The sequence below is a fragment of the Prinia subflava genome, chromosome 1, assembly GCF_021018805.1.
Source record: "Prinia subflava isolate CZ2003 ecotype Zambia chromosome 1, Cam_Psub_1.2, whole genome shotgun sequence".
Classification (NCBI taxonomy): Eukaryota; Metazoa; Chordata; class Aves; order Passeriformes; family Cisticolidae; genus Prinia; species Prinia subflava.
Window position 1 is genome coordinate 37,168,678 of NC_086247.1, and position 17,179 is coordinate 37,185,856.

The window sequence follows — 17,179 nt, forward strand, 5'->3', positions numbered from 1 at the left end:
ATTACACAAATGTTAAATGCCTAGACTAAAATATATTGGATATATTGACAACTATTTTCACCTCAGTGGTTCTGTTCTACACAAAGATCCATGAGTCTGCAGTCAAAAGCTATCTAAGCTCTACCATGACTTTGCAGCATATCAAAGCTCTGACCTGCTTCTCCCTGCCTGCCCATGGTTATAAATGCAGGACGACAGTGCTTTCCTAGAAGTAATAGCATGACCCTGTACTGATGCCTTTCTTGCACCTACATATACGATCATTTTACCCACCCTCTTTCTCTCTCTGTTTCTCCTCCTTTTCTGTTCCCTAAAAATTAGGTCAGGATGATTCTAGGTGGACGAGTTCCCCATCAATCATGCTGTCAAAGGACAGCCATTTGAGATGTTTGATCTGTTGAATTGTGAAGAGGAGAAGTTTATAACAAATAAGAATCTTACTTCTACAAAAAGCAGTGCCAGTGTAATAATAATGTTCTTTGCATTTCCTTTTCTCCAGTTTTTTTTTTTTAATGGCACTTACTGAGAAGAAGTGGCAAGTGGGCAAATGAATGACTGCAAAACCAATCCATGAGCATAAGGAGAACTGATGGCCATACACAGATCTATCTGCTTCAGCCATCTAGATCTAAATAGAAATGCATTTAAGACTGAGGAAACAAAATTCTTGATAATCTTACATGAGAAAGTGAATTCATGTATATATTTCCATCTATATAAATACAATTTTCTCAATGTAAACAAACTGAACCAGTGCAGTCCTAACTACTTCTGCCATTTCTTCACAGTAACATAAACCCACTGTGCACTGAACACACTCACATACCCAGAAGCAAAAGGAGCAAGGCTGTCAGGAAGTTAAGAATTTTTCTGCTGTCTGGGAGAGGTCTTAATGGTACATGCTACACACTACAGTTCTCCATGGAAGAGACAGAACAAGAGAGAAGGCTGAGTGACAGACTGATGGTCTGGGTCTCTTGCCCTAACCAAGCCCTTCAAGTGTGACTTCTGCATGTTTCTGTCCTCCACAAGTTTATTAAGATCCTTTTTTGTGCAGCAGGGTCTAAGTTCCAGTGGAAATCCAGCTCTAATGAAAACCTGATGCATTCATTGCATGAGCACTGCATCAATCAGCCCCACCTCAAGACCACCTCATGGTTAGGCATTGTGAAGGATGAATCAACACCTGTTCTAGAAATCTGTAGTCACCACTGGCACATACGGCTCCATGCTGGAAAGTTCACAAAAACTGGCTATCTGTGTAGAAAACACTATCCCAGAAAGTCAGTGGTAACAATGAGTTCTGCAGTCCAATTATGCTTTACATAAAATGGAGATCTTTTAAAACATGTTCTGATCGGTTGTGAATTTGGTTGACTGAATTAAGTGTCTCAGATTTGTTACATGACACAGAATAAAATTGTCTTCTCTGTACCTCAGACAGTTACGTGCTTGTACTAACCATTATTTTTAGGTAGAAATATACAGGAATATTACCCAGATCATCTGTGACTACTCCTTATCCCTGTGTTTTTGGAGCAGTTCTTTTAACCTATATTTTTGCAAGACAGTCAATATATTTCTGCATTATCTGCTATTTTGCACCTCATGCATCCTACATTTTGCAGAAATTTCAAGTGCAAGTTTCACAAATTTTTTCACTGAGCTGTCTCCTACCATGCTCAATCTTGTTTTAAAATACTGCTCACCTGCTATATATAACATAAGAACTCCAGGATTTTCTTTCTATTATTTGTAGATTTAGTTTTGAGCAAGTATCTTGAATTTGGCACTACTTTATTAGTTTGCCATATTAAGAGACACTTTGACAATTACCTAGAAGCTTATGTATAAGGCATAACTTTCTAGAAAGGGTCAGAATCAGTAGTTTTATTTTTCTTCCTCTTATGCATATGAAACAGCCAGGCCAACAAATATTAAAAGCCACAAGAAATCCAGTAATTAATGCCATGTACATTTAATTTTATGAAATTTTCAACATTACAACTTCATTAGTGGTATGACCATCACTGAAATCAATATTATATTTTATAAATGTTTCAGTATTCAAAAAAATGAATCCTTACTGCCCTTGTAAGACTTGTGGGTTGTTTTTTTTTTAGTTTAAGTCTGAACAACAACTTTCAGCAGAGTCATAAGCAAATCTGAAAGCAAAGTTTTCCAAATCTCCACAAGAGCAGTGTCAACCCTTCATGTCTTGACATTTGCAGTTTTAATGTAAGGTCTGGCCAGAAGGTAAGGCTCTGAGAATGGCATCGATTGCTGCCACACTGTAGTACCCTGTGAAATTTCAGATTCTTACTTTTCAGAAACCTTATCCACAAGAGTCATTCTCAGGCTCTAAAACAACAGAAGACTATACATTAGACTAAAATAAATACTAAAAAAACCCAGACTTACTGCCTTTTATTTAAAGGATCAAGTTATGTGCACTCCCAAGCATAATAACACTATGATTTGATTTTGGTTCCTATCATTCAGAACCTCTGGAACACTGAAGCTACAAAAAGACAATTCTGCCCTATTTAGGCTTTGTGAGTTGTATTTGCTATTACATGAAAATATATATCTTTTGCCACACGCCACTCTCTTTGCAGTTTGGCACGTTTTGCAATTCACTTACACATGATTCTGTAAACTGTAGCACTCTTTCAAAGAAATAGCTGTGAATACTTTTATTTTTCTAGGAAGTGTGTGGCAGTACTTCTGCAATATGCTAAAACCGTTTATCCCTAACTGACAACCCCACATTGCTCCCTAGTGTGAAGCTGTGTAGGAGCAGCACAAATCTACTGAGAAGAGACTGGAAGCAGCTTGAAAGATACATTTTCTTACCCCAAACCAGTCTGCTCTTTCTTAAGCAGGGAGAAAAGGAAGAACAACAGGCTTTCACTATAAATATTAGATTAAGCCTACCACAGGGAATTATTTCAAATAGTTCTACTTCTTTAAATCTAGAAAGGATTAGCTCTAGTTACAGGGTCACAATTTCTAATGAAAGAATCCCATTTCCCATTTATAGAATTAAAAAAATATGTCTATTACAGGTTTTTATCTAAATGTTGAAAAAAATTATTGGCATAATTCACAGATATTGCTTCTCCTGCTGCTTTTAGTAGTAACAAAGCCATAATTTAGTATGTTAGTACAGAATTTAATTTTCCATGGGAAAGAAACCAGTGGAGATTAAACACAAATAGGTATTCATCCTATTTGATATTGCAGCAGAATTATTTTTGGTATTATTTGAAAACAGGTGAAAAAGGTGCTCAAAAATATTGGTGTGTTTACTAGACCCACATCTCTTTAAATCTTTTAGAGAAAAGCTGTTTTTGTAAACATTTAACAAAGAACAGATGGCCTGTTTTAATCATGTGAAAAAACCTGGAGCTCACATTAATACTACTACCAGCGACTACTGGGGCTAGTCACCTCCCTAACCAGCAGCAAGGCACAGTCTTCAGTAATTCCATTTAATTTTACAATGGACATTTTCTCATCAGTTCTCACTGCTCAACAGTCAATCAATGCTATTAACATGCAAAATCACAATGCAAGACACTCCTAAAGATCACAGCTTATTAGGAAAAAACCAGAGATTCTTCAAGAATTCCGAAGTGTTAAAACAATTTGTGGCACAATGGGCTACACAGCATTGTCAGTAAGAGCCAGCAACACCGAAGGAAAAAAAAATGAAAACACTATTCGAGAAATAGAATTGTCTGTTTCTAGACTGCAAAATTTCTGGAATTAAAACCTATTTTTGAGCTTCCAAACGGGTATCACCAAGACTTGAAAAATTAAAACCAATTTGCCTGCGTTTCACAGCAGTTTCACAGCTGCTTACACTTTTAGAATGTAGGATCATTCTCCCCCGCCCAAAGCACAGAGAGCTGTCTCAAACCAGGCCTGTTATGTGAAGTAGCAAATGGACAAGGTGTAGGATTAATCCAGCAAGGGTGAGTGGCAGTGGGGGGAGCTTAAGGAGAGTATTTCTGTTGCTTGAACAAGGACTGGACCACAGTCAACTCTACTGAAAGCAGAGGAGTGTCACTTCCCTAACAGAGCAGCAACTTGAGCCAATATTGATCTTACAAAGTATGAAGCAAGAGCAGCAAAGTATGTGATGTGACTCAGCTAACTTTGTGAAATTTAAACATCAGCACCAAACAACAAACAATTTAAAAACCCCAAACCTTTTACCAGGACTACACTTTCATTTCCCTCGTGGGTATTATTTCCAGATTCCATGGTCTTCTCTATATTTAAAGAAAGGTCTACAACAACAACAACAACAAGGCTTCATTTAAATTTTCTTGAACGTTGGTTTACTAAGTTGTCTAACAGTAAAGCAAGAGCTCAGTCAGTCTTCACTGACTTCAGAATACAAACTTCTTTGGTATGATTTCCATACAATGGATAATTTCACTTTGGGTAAATCATTGCAGAATTTTCTCAACTGCAAGTCTGTTCAATTATCACCTTCACTTCGGGGAAGTTAAAACAGCAACCTGTGCAAGTTCTTTGAAAACAGAAGACAGGTTACAGCATGCTTCCAGCAGCAGCTCTACCTAGTGCCACAGAAATCACTCATTTTGAATTTGTATCCTTCCTGATGGGACAGCCCAAAAGGTGTTAAAAGCCATCATGTAACCCAATTGCTCCTTTGATTCTTCCTTTCAAAGGTTAATGACAGGATTCATCCTCCCTATGGATTATTTAGAACGAACTACTCATCTTGACTAGTTTGGAAAGTTTCTGCTTTAGTCATGTCTCTATACATTGCTTTTCCCCTGCAATTCTCAACTCATCTCATGAATTCTTTCAGCATTAGGCCTCTCTTAGTGCCCTCGGTCAGTGTGTCATCCTTTCTAAACCTCCATAAATACTTTCCTGACATTGTCCATATGCAGAGCTCACATATCACTAAAAACTTCAGCGTAAACAGGAATCAACACCACTTCCAAAACTCCAGCCAAATGCCAGTACCTACATTCAGCAAAAGCTGTACAGTATTTTTTCTGTAACAGGTGAAGTCCAGAAACATCCTCAAGAATACATCACACTGTAATTGTTTCAAAAATATGTTTTACCAATCAGTGTCTTCCCCTTTATTGTGAATGATATCCCTTCCCTTTTCTGTGAAACTACTACCTTGAAGATGTATATTTCTTTTACTGTACTATATGAAAATCCTTAATATTAAACTTAAAATATTTTGGGGGTTATCATTCTGTTTAGAAACAACTGGTATCTCAGTAATTCAGAAACCCTCCTAAGAAAATTGTAGTTCCAAAGTGACAACTGGGATTTATAAACCAACAAGTGCTGTCACTGATCTCTGCAATAAAGTGAAAGACATCCCACCACATAAGAATGAAAGTCTATTTTGCAAATAGGCTTGAAAGGAATCTAAATTTCTTGACATATCTCTTCAGAACACAGATGAAAGTGTATAGAAAACAGAAGTTCTATTAATACTGTTCTAGCAAGACAAAACTACTATGCATGAAAAAAAGTTAATGTTTTAGCAAAGTGCTGCTGCAATACCATTTCATTTCTTAATCAAGTCTTAGGAGAAAACAGAATAATCTAAGACTATTCTAAGTCCTCCTGGTCTGTTACTGCTCCTGGAAACCTGTTAAAAACAGTACAATTACAAACAAGTTCTAACTTGCTAATCCAAAGTTTTTTGAAAAACTCTGAATCAAAAAAAAAAAAAATTCTGATGCCAACAGCTACCTAACAGTGGAGTGGAAGTGATAAAAACCAATCTAAGCGCCCTCTGCTACCACTGTAATATTATTATAATTTATGATTTGGTGGAAAATATCACCCAATTATAGTATTTAGAGGAATAAAAACATGCTATGCAAAATACAGAGTTGCTTAATTGAGTCTCAGCACAGCTACAGTAATAGAATTATTTATTTACTGGTCATACACTCTGTAAAGAAACACAGATTACAAAAGATGAATTATACTAACGTGGCCATCCAAAAAGCAAACATCCCATTATAATTTAACATTAATCATAGGTAGTGTTTTTTCTCACAGAAAATGTGAGACACACATTACTAAGCCTATGGAATATCAGCCAGTGCAATGAGTGTGACAGTTTGTTGCTCAAGAAACAACTAACTTGTCCCATAAGAGAGCTCCTAGGCTGCTGTCCATTGATCAGAATCAGTCTTGATCAGGTAATCTCAGACAACTGCCACCCCTACAGTAATGAAGCATGCATGCTCCAAATTGTTACATACAATCACAAGGATTATATGTAACTAGTGATGTGATGGTCAACAGGACAAACATTTTATTAATACTTTTTTTACTAGAGATTACTTTGCAATACAGACTGACTTAGCAGTATAAGGTTACTCCTAATGCAAGCAGGGCAGGTCCTAAATATTACACAACAGCAGCCTGTCTCTACTCTCCATCATCACTACACAGACTGGTTGAGGACTCATGATTTTGGCAAGTTTTTACTAGCTCTAGCAGCAGAGACACATAGAAAGGGTGGGACAATTAGTTTTACAACTTAGACAATGAGAATTACTGAATTCTACTGGTAAAAGTTTATTGCTCATGTTGACAGCTTGTCCACCTCAAGCCTGTCCTCCGTGCATGATCACAGTAAAAGGAGACTTCACTTTGCATGTGCTCCACTATCAAGCAGAAGACATGTTAGAACATGACAACATGTTTTACCCCAGAAGTTGTTGGCAGTCAGACTTGAGGATCATAAAGGTCTTTTCCAACCTTAATGGATCTTTGCTTCTGCCATGCAACAACTGTACTTAAAAATGTGTGTAGTCTCTTTGTGAAGTTATGTCTGTGAAGTTATTCCCAGGCACAGCTATCAAGATACCTAGTGCTTACTAGAGAATTCCTTGGATTAGAGAATATCCAGGAGATTTACCAATAGTCCTTTCCAACCCCTCTAAGACAAGGCAATGGCTGCTCATCACCAGGCAAGATAGGGAAGTCACACAGTAAAATAAGAATGTGTCAGGATGAAAGAGTCTCCAGACAATCTAGTACAATACTTCAACTTCTCCTGTAAAGGGGGAATATAGGGGGGGAAACATCTGCACATACTCAACCAAAACAGTAATAATTAAACTGCTATTATTAAATAAATTTGGATTATAAAATAATAACCTAACATTTTAGCATATATACAAGCTGAATTTTTGCTCTTGGGCTTGCCTCCATGTTCCCCACAGCCCCTTTGCTTCAATGTGAAAGCAAAGCAGTTCCTCCAAAACAGTCAAAAGCAAACAGCCTCCTTCTCTTGGGCACAACCATGCTTTGAAATCCAAGGACCTGAGGGGAGAGACAAAACTGAACTGCCCTGCACATTGCAGCCTCCACCCTCCACCAGCAGAGTTATCTCTGTTCAGGTACTGAAAATCAAATGCATGAGATCCATACTCTCTGAGGGTAACCTGTTCCTACATCACATTGTATTGCTTTCACCATAGTTTATGCTGCTCTGGTACCAACTGTGATTTCCATTAAACACCCTGCTCCCTACCCAGACAAAGAAGATGCAACAAAACAGTCCTGGCTGACTTGGTACATTAGGGCCTGCCCACAGTAATAAAAGTGATAAATGTCCTCTAAAACTTTGCTTTTTCTACAGAAGACTAAAGTTGCTCAGAGAACCATTTTTCAGAGGGATCTTAAATAGATCATATCTACTCATATCAATAATCTTTCTGTTATCAAGTTTAAATCACAGTGACATTCAGCAAATGGCACCAGGTCTATGACTACACAGAAAATCAAAGACAAGCATACGTGGTAAAAGCGCTGGTTCCTCTGACCACAGACAACTGAAAAAGTTCCACCTGTGCTTTCACTGCTGCAAGTAATAGCAGCAGTGATAGCAGTAAACATCACAACAGCAAGAGCATTTCTATTCTGGTACTTTTTCCCCCCACACCCTCTAAAACCCAAGAGTTACAGGAAAACTTATTTAACAGGCTATAAATGTAAAAAATATAAGGTGGTGGTTAATAAGATACTATGTTGTATGTTTACATACTATTAAAAAACTAAAAATACAAGGTATATGTGTTAAGTCAGAAGCAATACTTCTTTTTTTATTTGCCAAACCTCTAATAAAGTATTCTTTATCTGAAGTCAGAAAAAGTACACTTTGTCTTCTTGTAATTTATAATAAAAAAAGTTTACTTTAGTCTAAGGAAGGGAGAACAACCATCAAGAGAAGGGCAGTATGTTTGGGGTTGGTTTTTTCATTAGATTAAGCTGAAGCCTTGCAGGCCAGGAAACAGTTTTCTCCTGCCTGCTCCAGAGCACTTACGGATCAAGTAAATACAAATGACAGAAATGCCCACCTGCCTGATGGACATCCTGTGAGCTCCAATCCATTATCCGTAAGGACAATACTAATGCTTTTTAACAATGATCACAGACTCATAGCATATCCTGGGCTGAAAGAGACCACAAGGATCACCAAAGTCCAACTCCTGACCCTGCCCAGGACACCCCAAGAGTCACATCATGTCCCTGAAGACATCCAAATGCTTCTCTGTCAGGCTTGGGGCTGTGACCACTTCTCCAGGGAGCCTGTTCCAGTGCCCACCACTGGAACAAACCACCTTTTTCCTACCATCCAAAGCAAACCTTTCCTGACACAGCTTCATACCATTCCCTCAGGTCCTCCCATTGGCCATCAGGGAGGATTAGTGAGTGTCCCTCCCTACACCTCCCTTCATGAGGAAGTTAAGGACTGCAAACGGACCAAACTGCAAGAGACTGTAGGGAAATCCACTAGGAGCAGAAGGGCACCATGTGGCTACAACTGCATATTGCCCCAGTCTAATTACTTGGCACCACTACATGCCTCTGTATTTTTTAACATGTCTGTGCCAGTCCTCACATTCAGCCTCCAGGGCACCCTGCTTGTGTATGCACACCTTAGTGGCCTTTCTTCTGGGCATGTCCTCCAGTCTTGGGAGGCTTTAGAAAGACACCAGTCACAGCCAGTCCTTTCAGCCTTCCTGATGTAATTCATGCTCTGTTTTGCCATTCTTATCTGCTTCAGGGCAAATTCCCACTCCTCTTCTGAGGGCACTCAGAAGGGTCTTCAACAGGACTAGACCACCACTGAAAGCCATCTCTCAGAGACAGCCTGGGGATCACAGCTGCCCAATAAGCCCTCACTCGTAGACATGACTGAGTTGCCCTTCAGCAGCTGAATGGCACAACATCAAACATTTGTAAAACACTAAGATACAGCAACCATCACTAAAATGCTTTCAAATGTATTTTTACGCCATTACATTTATTAGCATATGATGTCTGTTCCAATACAGTAGGAATAGATAAAATTTCTCTATCCCTTTCCTAACCCCTTCCTTATATACCTAGGAAAACAAAACTCCAGCATTTTTATTTTAAAGGATCCCTATCAACAGCTTCTTTTTAAACATCCATGTTTAAGAAACCTGCACATACAAAAAATACACCAATCCCAATTCAATGACAAACATGCATCAAATGACAAGGCTGGTGAAAAGAGGATGCAATTCATAGAGTGTCTTTACTAAGAACTTTATCACTTCCCCTATCTGCATGCCCTCATCAAAGAACAAACAAGTTTTCCCCAAAGGTATAAATATGTATATCATGTTCTAATAGTTCAAGGAAAGGGCAATAGCCTTAGATGTTAAAGATGTCAACAGATGTGAAAAGGACTAGAACCCCCTGAGTTTTTACTCCTGTCCATAGAAAGGAGGTTCCACTGAAGTCCCAAGATACTTCCACAATACCATCCATAAGTACTTTTATTAAATCACAGAGCACTCTGAATTTTCTGTGGTTTGCAACAAGGTATTTTTATAATTTCACCAAGATATCTGGCAGTAAAGAGTATAGCACATTGAGAAAAATTAGCTGAAAGCATTAGAAGAAATGCTACCAGCACAGATAGTACACTTTGGTTTCAGTTTGGAGCTGACAGATGTTCACTTCTACGATATTTTATCTGGATGACTGGAAGAGTCCCACTAGGCAACTAATACAATACTCTTTTTCTTCCCTTGCTATCTTCCCCTTTGCAAGGTGAATTTGTACAGTATCCACAAGCAAAGATGAAATCCTTTTCATTCATTACTTGTGCTGGTGCCCTTTTTTTATTTAAACTACAACTTGTACTCAAGTCTTTTCTGCTACATATTTTAAAAAACACACAGAATTCTCTGATCTCTTCTAATACTGTAAAATACTATGGTACCAACAAAGAAAGAAAGTGAAACCACTCTAAACCACTATTATTATTCTTATTATTAAATTATTCTAATATTTAAATTTCCTAACTTCTTCTGATTCAAAAAGCCTCATCTCAGAATTTTTTCCCAAAAGACCATATTGATAGATGTTTTCTGATACCATAAGATTATATCCACAGTATCTCAGTCAAGCTGTCTCTACTGTTTATGTCTATTCCAAATTTAAAAGTGTTTAATTGCTGCGGTTTCAATCTCATAGTAAAGGTGAACACACTTAGTACTAGGACATAATTTAAAACTGTAACTTTATGTTTTGACATTCTAAATGACATTTCCTTAATCACAAAGAAATACAATATCATGAGAAGAAAAAGAAACTGCAAAATCCCTTTTCCACTACCACTTTTACTTCTATTAGATGTCCCAAATAAGTTGAAATATACTTTTCTAACCCATTTTTATCCAATATTAAACTGTTCTTGTCCAACAGAAATTCAAAACATTTCTTCAGGCACTGGCCAATGAGCCAGACTACAAGTAAAATAGCAAACATGCAACATTGTCTTGAAAAGATAAAACTTCATTGTAAGTTTACACCTAAGAAAACACACTGTAAATTATAAAAGTATTTTTATTTTTAAAATTACGGTCTAAATTATTAAAATATTTCAAATACTAGAAAACAAAGAATAATTGTTGTTACTGAACAAATTTTACACCCTATTGCTTAACTTTCTACAATAATATCTCTAACCTATGGTGTGACTCTTCCCTAGTTGCTCTACAACTGCTGCCTCATGCAGTTCACAGGATGTATGAAACTTCTAGATTAAATCAGATCTAAATGACTATGACATTATCCTGAAGAGAAGACTCATGTTACCTTGAAAACTTAAGTACTAAAAAGGAAAAGACTATGAGGAGTGATGAAACACAAGTGAACATCAGCAGAGATAAGTTACTTCTTCCTACCAGCCTCAACTCAAAAGTGATACTTTTTTTTTTTCCTAGATGGGCTTTTCCTTTGTTGGGTTTTCTTTGGGTTGTTTTCTCCATTTCTTTTAAATTACATACTCATTTCTTACTAAGAGGGGTTTCCAGCAAAGGACTTGCCATGGACCTTCTTCTTGAAAACTGCTCAACGATGACTTCGAGAAAGCACCTACTTGGATAAGTACTGGCTTCAGCTTCAGGGCAATACAGCCCCAAAGAAACCCCAAATCCCATTACTTTCACTCTTGCCTCAGGCAACTCCCTACCTCTCTGTCCTGGTTTTTATGTAAAATGGACACACTATAGGAGACTTCAGATGATGGATAGATTAGTGGTTGGTGAAGTTTTTCGGTATTATGATTAAAATTGCCATTTAAAAAGATCGTTTGGCTATTTTTACAAAGATATTAAGAGAGGCACTGTTTGTAGGAAGAGTCTGCCTGGTTCGAGGGATTCAGTGATATTCATTATCAAGTTTAGTGGATAATATACAGTCAACCTATTATCAGGCCATACCTTAAATAATAAAACTAAAGTAATTAAACAGCTACTTCTATCACAGAAGGTATTCTGTGGGTAGAACAAAAAGGACAGAGAAAACATGGTTGCATACACAGATTACATCCTGTTTTACAGGCACGAGGAACATGTACAGTCAGTCCTACTTCAGATATTTTTTAACTACAGCTGTGCAGCTCGCCATCATCCCATAAACACAATAACTTAATTTTTCTGTGTTAAGTAACACAGTTTAACATTTTCTGTCACTTACTCAGTTCTTTCTTGATACTTACTTTCAAAAACTGTATATAAATGTTACAACCAAACCTTCTTGCCAACCGCAGATACAACAAGGCAGACTCTGCAGATGGTAACAAACAATTGCAGTTTTCCAGTGCCCTCATCATACCCCTCTTTCAGAACCACTAATGCTTACAGCAACATAAATACTGAGAGGCTCTAAGCGTCCCATATTAAGTACATGGGAAAACAACTAAAGAAGAGTTAAAAACTGCTATTGCTCTTCATATGCATGCATTTAGTAATATATACATATGTTTTCAAACATTTAACTTTCAGTGTTTAAATTGTTTCTAATGGTCTGACCACCTTCTCAAACTAGAGCTGTTTCCATATTCACTTTCCAGTATTTTACAAAAATATCAACACAGTCAAAAACCTGCCAAATCAGCCCACAAACCAGTCTGCAACATGGGGGAAAAAAATCCAGCTATATCAAGCTAGCTCTCCCCTGGTTATATGCTCAAGAATTAACTTCTCCCATCCTGTCATGTAGAAGATACCAAATCCTCAAGTTAAATAACTTCTATAAAGATAAAACACAATGCTAAGACAGGTTTTTCCTTTTCCCTCTCCCATGTCTTAATAGAAAAGGAAAAATAACCTGGAAAGTAATGATTCATGCAATGGCTTTCCTACATTTTGTTTTCAGTACACTCCTAAATAATTAAGCAGCAATTCTAAAAAAGTCTGATTAACCAGCCTTTAAACACCTATGGTTGATCAAGGCACAGAAATCAGAAAGCAAAAGGTACAATATATCTTCAGCAGTGATCCATTTTACACCAATGACACCTATATATTATGAGAGAAAAACTACTAAAGATTTAATGGTGCCAATTAAAGAAGCCAAGAGTTTGCATGGCTCAATGGCTGAGTCATAGACCTTTTCCCCATAATAGGTTCCATTATGGTCCTGAGCTCAAGCTGTGGGAAGAGGATTACAGATGAGTAAGAGGAATTAGTATTTTTAAATGTTATTGCCAAGGAAGGTGTCCTTTAAGCATTACACAGCTGAATGTCTCTCCTAGCAGTAGAGCAGCTTGTGCTTACTCACCATCCTAGCTCTGAGATCCTCGGAATTGTGGACACCTCACTTCAAAACATGAACACAGAAATTAAGCCCATCAGTGTAGTCTTCTCAAATTTAATCAGTATTTCGTATGCATTTCCAAACTTGAAATATTTCAGTACTTGTAATTTTTGTGCCATTCTATTATTCCTATTTTTTAAAAACTTATATATACTTACATAAAACAAGGTGAGACTGTGTAGCTAAAGACCAAAATAGTTCGTACTTAAACCACAGGATGTCTGTAAACAACCGGTGTGATGTACAATGAAGAAAAGAAAATTAAAATGTTCAAGTGCCTCTTAAGATTGCTTCCAGTAAACCTAGGGAAGTATTTCTGCCAGAGTACAACACTGCACAAAATTCTGATCATCCATATCAACAACAAATACACCTCAAGCACAAGTACAGATTATCTTGAAGGAGAAGTCCAAAGGGAATTTAACTTACTTTAGATAGATTGCTATTTATCAAAACACTGAGAGATCTTAATACAGGAAATGAAAATAATTAAGGTGGGTAAAATTGACACCAGAGCAAATTCAGTATGAAACCAGTATCTAATAAATACAGGACAGTCAGATGCCTCTTCCAACATTCAAACTGATCTGATTTGGGTAAGAATTTCAAAAAACAAAAATACTGGAAGCAAAAGCCAAGTGCTCTTTAAGCTTGATGAGGTTTAGAAAAGCAGTTCATAAGATGGCACATGTGACAGCTGGAAGCTCAACTCAATGGCCCAGACAATCTTTACAAGTACTTTGCTTCTAATGACTGGGAACAGTAAAAATCAACAGTAAAATCTTGTTTACATTAAAAAATAAATGCATTTTAACAGATCCAATTTGGAATATGATGAACATTGAACATACTAGTTCAGGGAAGAGTGAAATATGCTTAGAAAAAACAATTATGTTTAATTTTCTAGGGGAAGAAAGTATCTATTAAACAGACCAATAGGGCTGATGAAACAAGCTCCTGGTCACAGAAATTTTAGCTTCAAACCTGAAAGAAAAGGTTGGCTACCCAAAAAGCTTTTATAATGACACTGGCCAAAATAATCAGAAAAAACCCTGTGGTATTACCTGTTTTATAAGCCTTACTTCACACACATCCTTAAATCATCACAGCTATGAATGTGATTACTCAGATACCCCAAAGAAAACCTCTGTGATTTCAAATGTCTGTTTTTATAAAATTTTTGGTTTAGTAAGTCATTGTCTTTGTGTCATGACTGTCATATAAAATGCAACAATGCTGTTTAAAACAGAAAGGGCTTCTTCTTAAATAAAGATGCTACAGTGCCAGTGTTCTTTTGTAGTAACTTTTCTATTCCCTGGTTTGGACAGTTTTCCCCAAACACTGCAGAAGTCATTTTTATTTTCAAGTACTCCAGACAATAGAGACTTGAGAAAAGCGGAAATAGGCAATTTATTAAATTACTGATCATCCATAATTTGTTAATTTATGTAGTTGTATTATTTAAGTATTAGTGATATATTTGTAAGAAGTGGGTTAGTGCAGGAGGGAGCCAGTATCCAGTTGCTGGGCCTGTGTTTTAATCTGCCAACAAGAATTTTGCAACTAAAAACACTCCCTAGGGAATTTCACCTCTTCCTAATGCTGTGTTGGAAAACTTGTTCTTCCTCAAGAGCTTCCTACACACATCCCTAACACAAGAGATCAGAATCAATGAGCATGAATGAAGTTAGAACATATTCTTCCCTCAGAAAAATCCTCTTTTCCTTAGAAATTAGCCCATAGCTCCCAGTCCAGAAGTCCATGGCCCGCTTTGACGGCTCTCCAGACCAATTATTCAATTATCTAAAACCCCTTCTTCTTTCCCCACCCATTGGGGCAATTGAATGGTTTATAGAACTGTTCAGTTTTAGGCTAAGTTTGATACAAACTGATGTAGAGATGCTTAGAAGAGATAAAGGGGAGTTTTTAATCTTTTACACCTACTAGTAAGTCTTACACAGCTGACTACTGAAAAAGCAAGACAACCTGCAGACCATACTTCAACTACTTACAACCCAAGTTTTCTTGGATATTCATTTTCTCCCCCACAACATTTTCTTTGCTTCACTTATGAATACAAGCATCTTCCTCTTCAGCAGCTACAACTCACAGGAAAATACACTGATCAAGATTTAAATAATTCTGTGTTTTTAACTTGCAATAAATAAACTGGTGATTTTCTAGCATGCAAGGTAGGCATTTTCACATGCACTGCTCGTGTACTTTTTATGTACCAGTCCCCACAGTTCTGCATGAGAATTTTTTGCACCAGGCAGACATGGAGGAGCTCGCCCAGGATGGTGGGAGTGGAAGACAGAGGAGGTTTGTGGTCACCTCCATAACCCCAGGCATGTTCTGCATAGTTCACCCTTTGAAATGGAAACGGTGATCGGTGTTTGTGTGACCCAGCAACAAATTCCCACTGCTTCACTTCACACAAAGGTTATCTGATGGAAGAAGTTAACAGATATGGAAGGTACATATCACAGGCTAAAGCCATCTTTTTCTAGGTGGCTTACTAATACTGACCTGTCAAACTCAGGTAACGGTGGTTTCATGCTGATACTTCCCACTACAAATTTTACAGTCCCCCACAAAAGGCTCAGCTATGTCCAGTTCCCATTAAAGCCAAAGGCAAATATAACACATAATAAATATAACACTGGGCTTTCCAAGGCCTTCCCAAAAGAGGTGGCACTATACTGTCCATAACATTCAGGTGATGTGTGGATACACCATCAGGAGCCAACAGAGAACTCCCTTCTGGAGAGATAACAGAATGGCTTGGGTCAGAAAAGACTTTAAAGGCAATCTAGTCAAATCCCCCTGCAATAAGCAGGGACATTTTCAATTCAATCAGGTTGCCCATCCAACCTGACATTGAACATTTCCAGGACAGGGCATCTACCACCTCTCTGGGGAACCAGTTACATTGCTTCATCAACTTTAGCATTAAAAAGTCTTTCTTATATCTAATCTAGACCAGTCCTCTTTCAGTTTAAAATCATCACCTCGTGTCCTATGACAAAAAGACCTGCTATAAGGTCTGTAGTCATCTTCCTTATAAGCCCCTCCTTAGGTACTAAAGGGCTGCAATAACATCTCTCCAGACCCTTCTCTTCTCCATGCTGAACAACTCCAACCCTCTGAGCCTTTCCTCATGGGAGAGGAATTCCAGACCTCTGATGATCTTCATGTTCTTCTCTGAATTCACTCCAAGAGATTTATGTCTCCCCTGTGCTGGGGACCCCAGAGCTGGCTGCTGCACTCCAGGTGGGGTTTCACGAGAGCAGAACAGAATGACAGAATCACCTCCCTTGACCTGCTGGCCACACTGCTTTTGGTGCAGCCCAGGATACAATTGGCTTTCTGTGCTGCCAGCACATTTTGGCAGGTCATGTGCACTCTTTCATACACCAGCACCTCCAAGTCCTTCTTGGCAGGGCTGTTTTCAATCCCTTCAACCCCCAGCCTGTAAATTCATACCCTGATGTAAAAGCTTGCACTTGGACTTGCTGAACCTCATGAGGTTCACACAGACCCACTCCTCTGGCTTGTCCAACTCTCTCTGGATGGCATCCTGGACCTCAGGTACATCAACCTCAACACCCAGCCTGGTGTCATCTACAAACCTGCTGAGGGTGCACTTGATCTCCCTGTCAAAGTCATTGATGAAGACATTGAGCAGTACTGGTCACAATACACTTTTCTGGGACAGGCGGTCCCTGCACTTTGCTTTACACTGACATGCAACCACTGTCATTTCAGACACCAGCCTGAGCAGATCCCATCAGAACTGAGATTCTATGGTGTTTCTACACCATAGAATTCTGTTCTGTCAAATTTCCCTCTTCTTCCTTTTTGTTTTTCTGTTTGTCAAGATCTGCAAGCTTCTAGCAGTGGACATGTAATTCTCCTAATAAACTTTCCATGTGCATATTGTTGCTTATCATATAAAGCTGATCATATTTCTCCTTAACCAACTTTCCTAGGCCACATAGAAGTA

The 17,179-nt window shown here is 38.0% G+C and overlaps 1 protein-coding gene across 7 annotated transcripts in view; it reads right to left on the reverse strand.

The window, feature by feature from the left end:
- The window catches only part of CHD7 (chromodomain helicase DNA binding protein 7), a 134,011-nt gene that overhangs the window by 60,946 nt on the left and 55,886 nt on the right, over window positions 1-17,179 (reverse strand). The window lies entirely within an intron of this gene.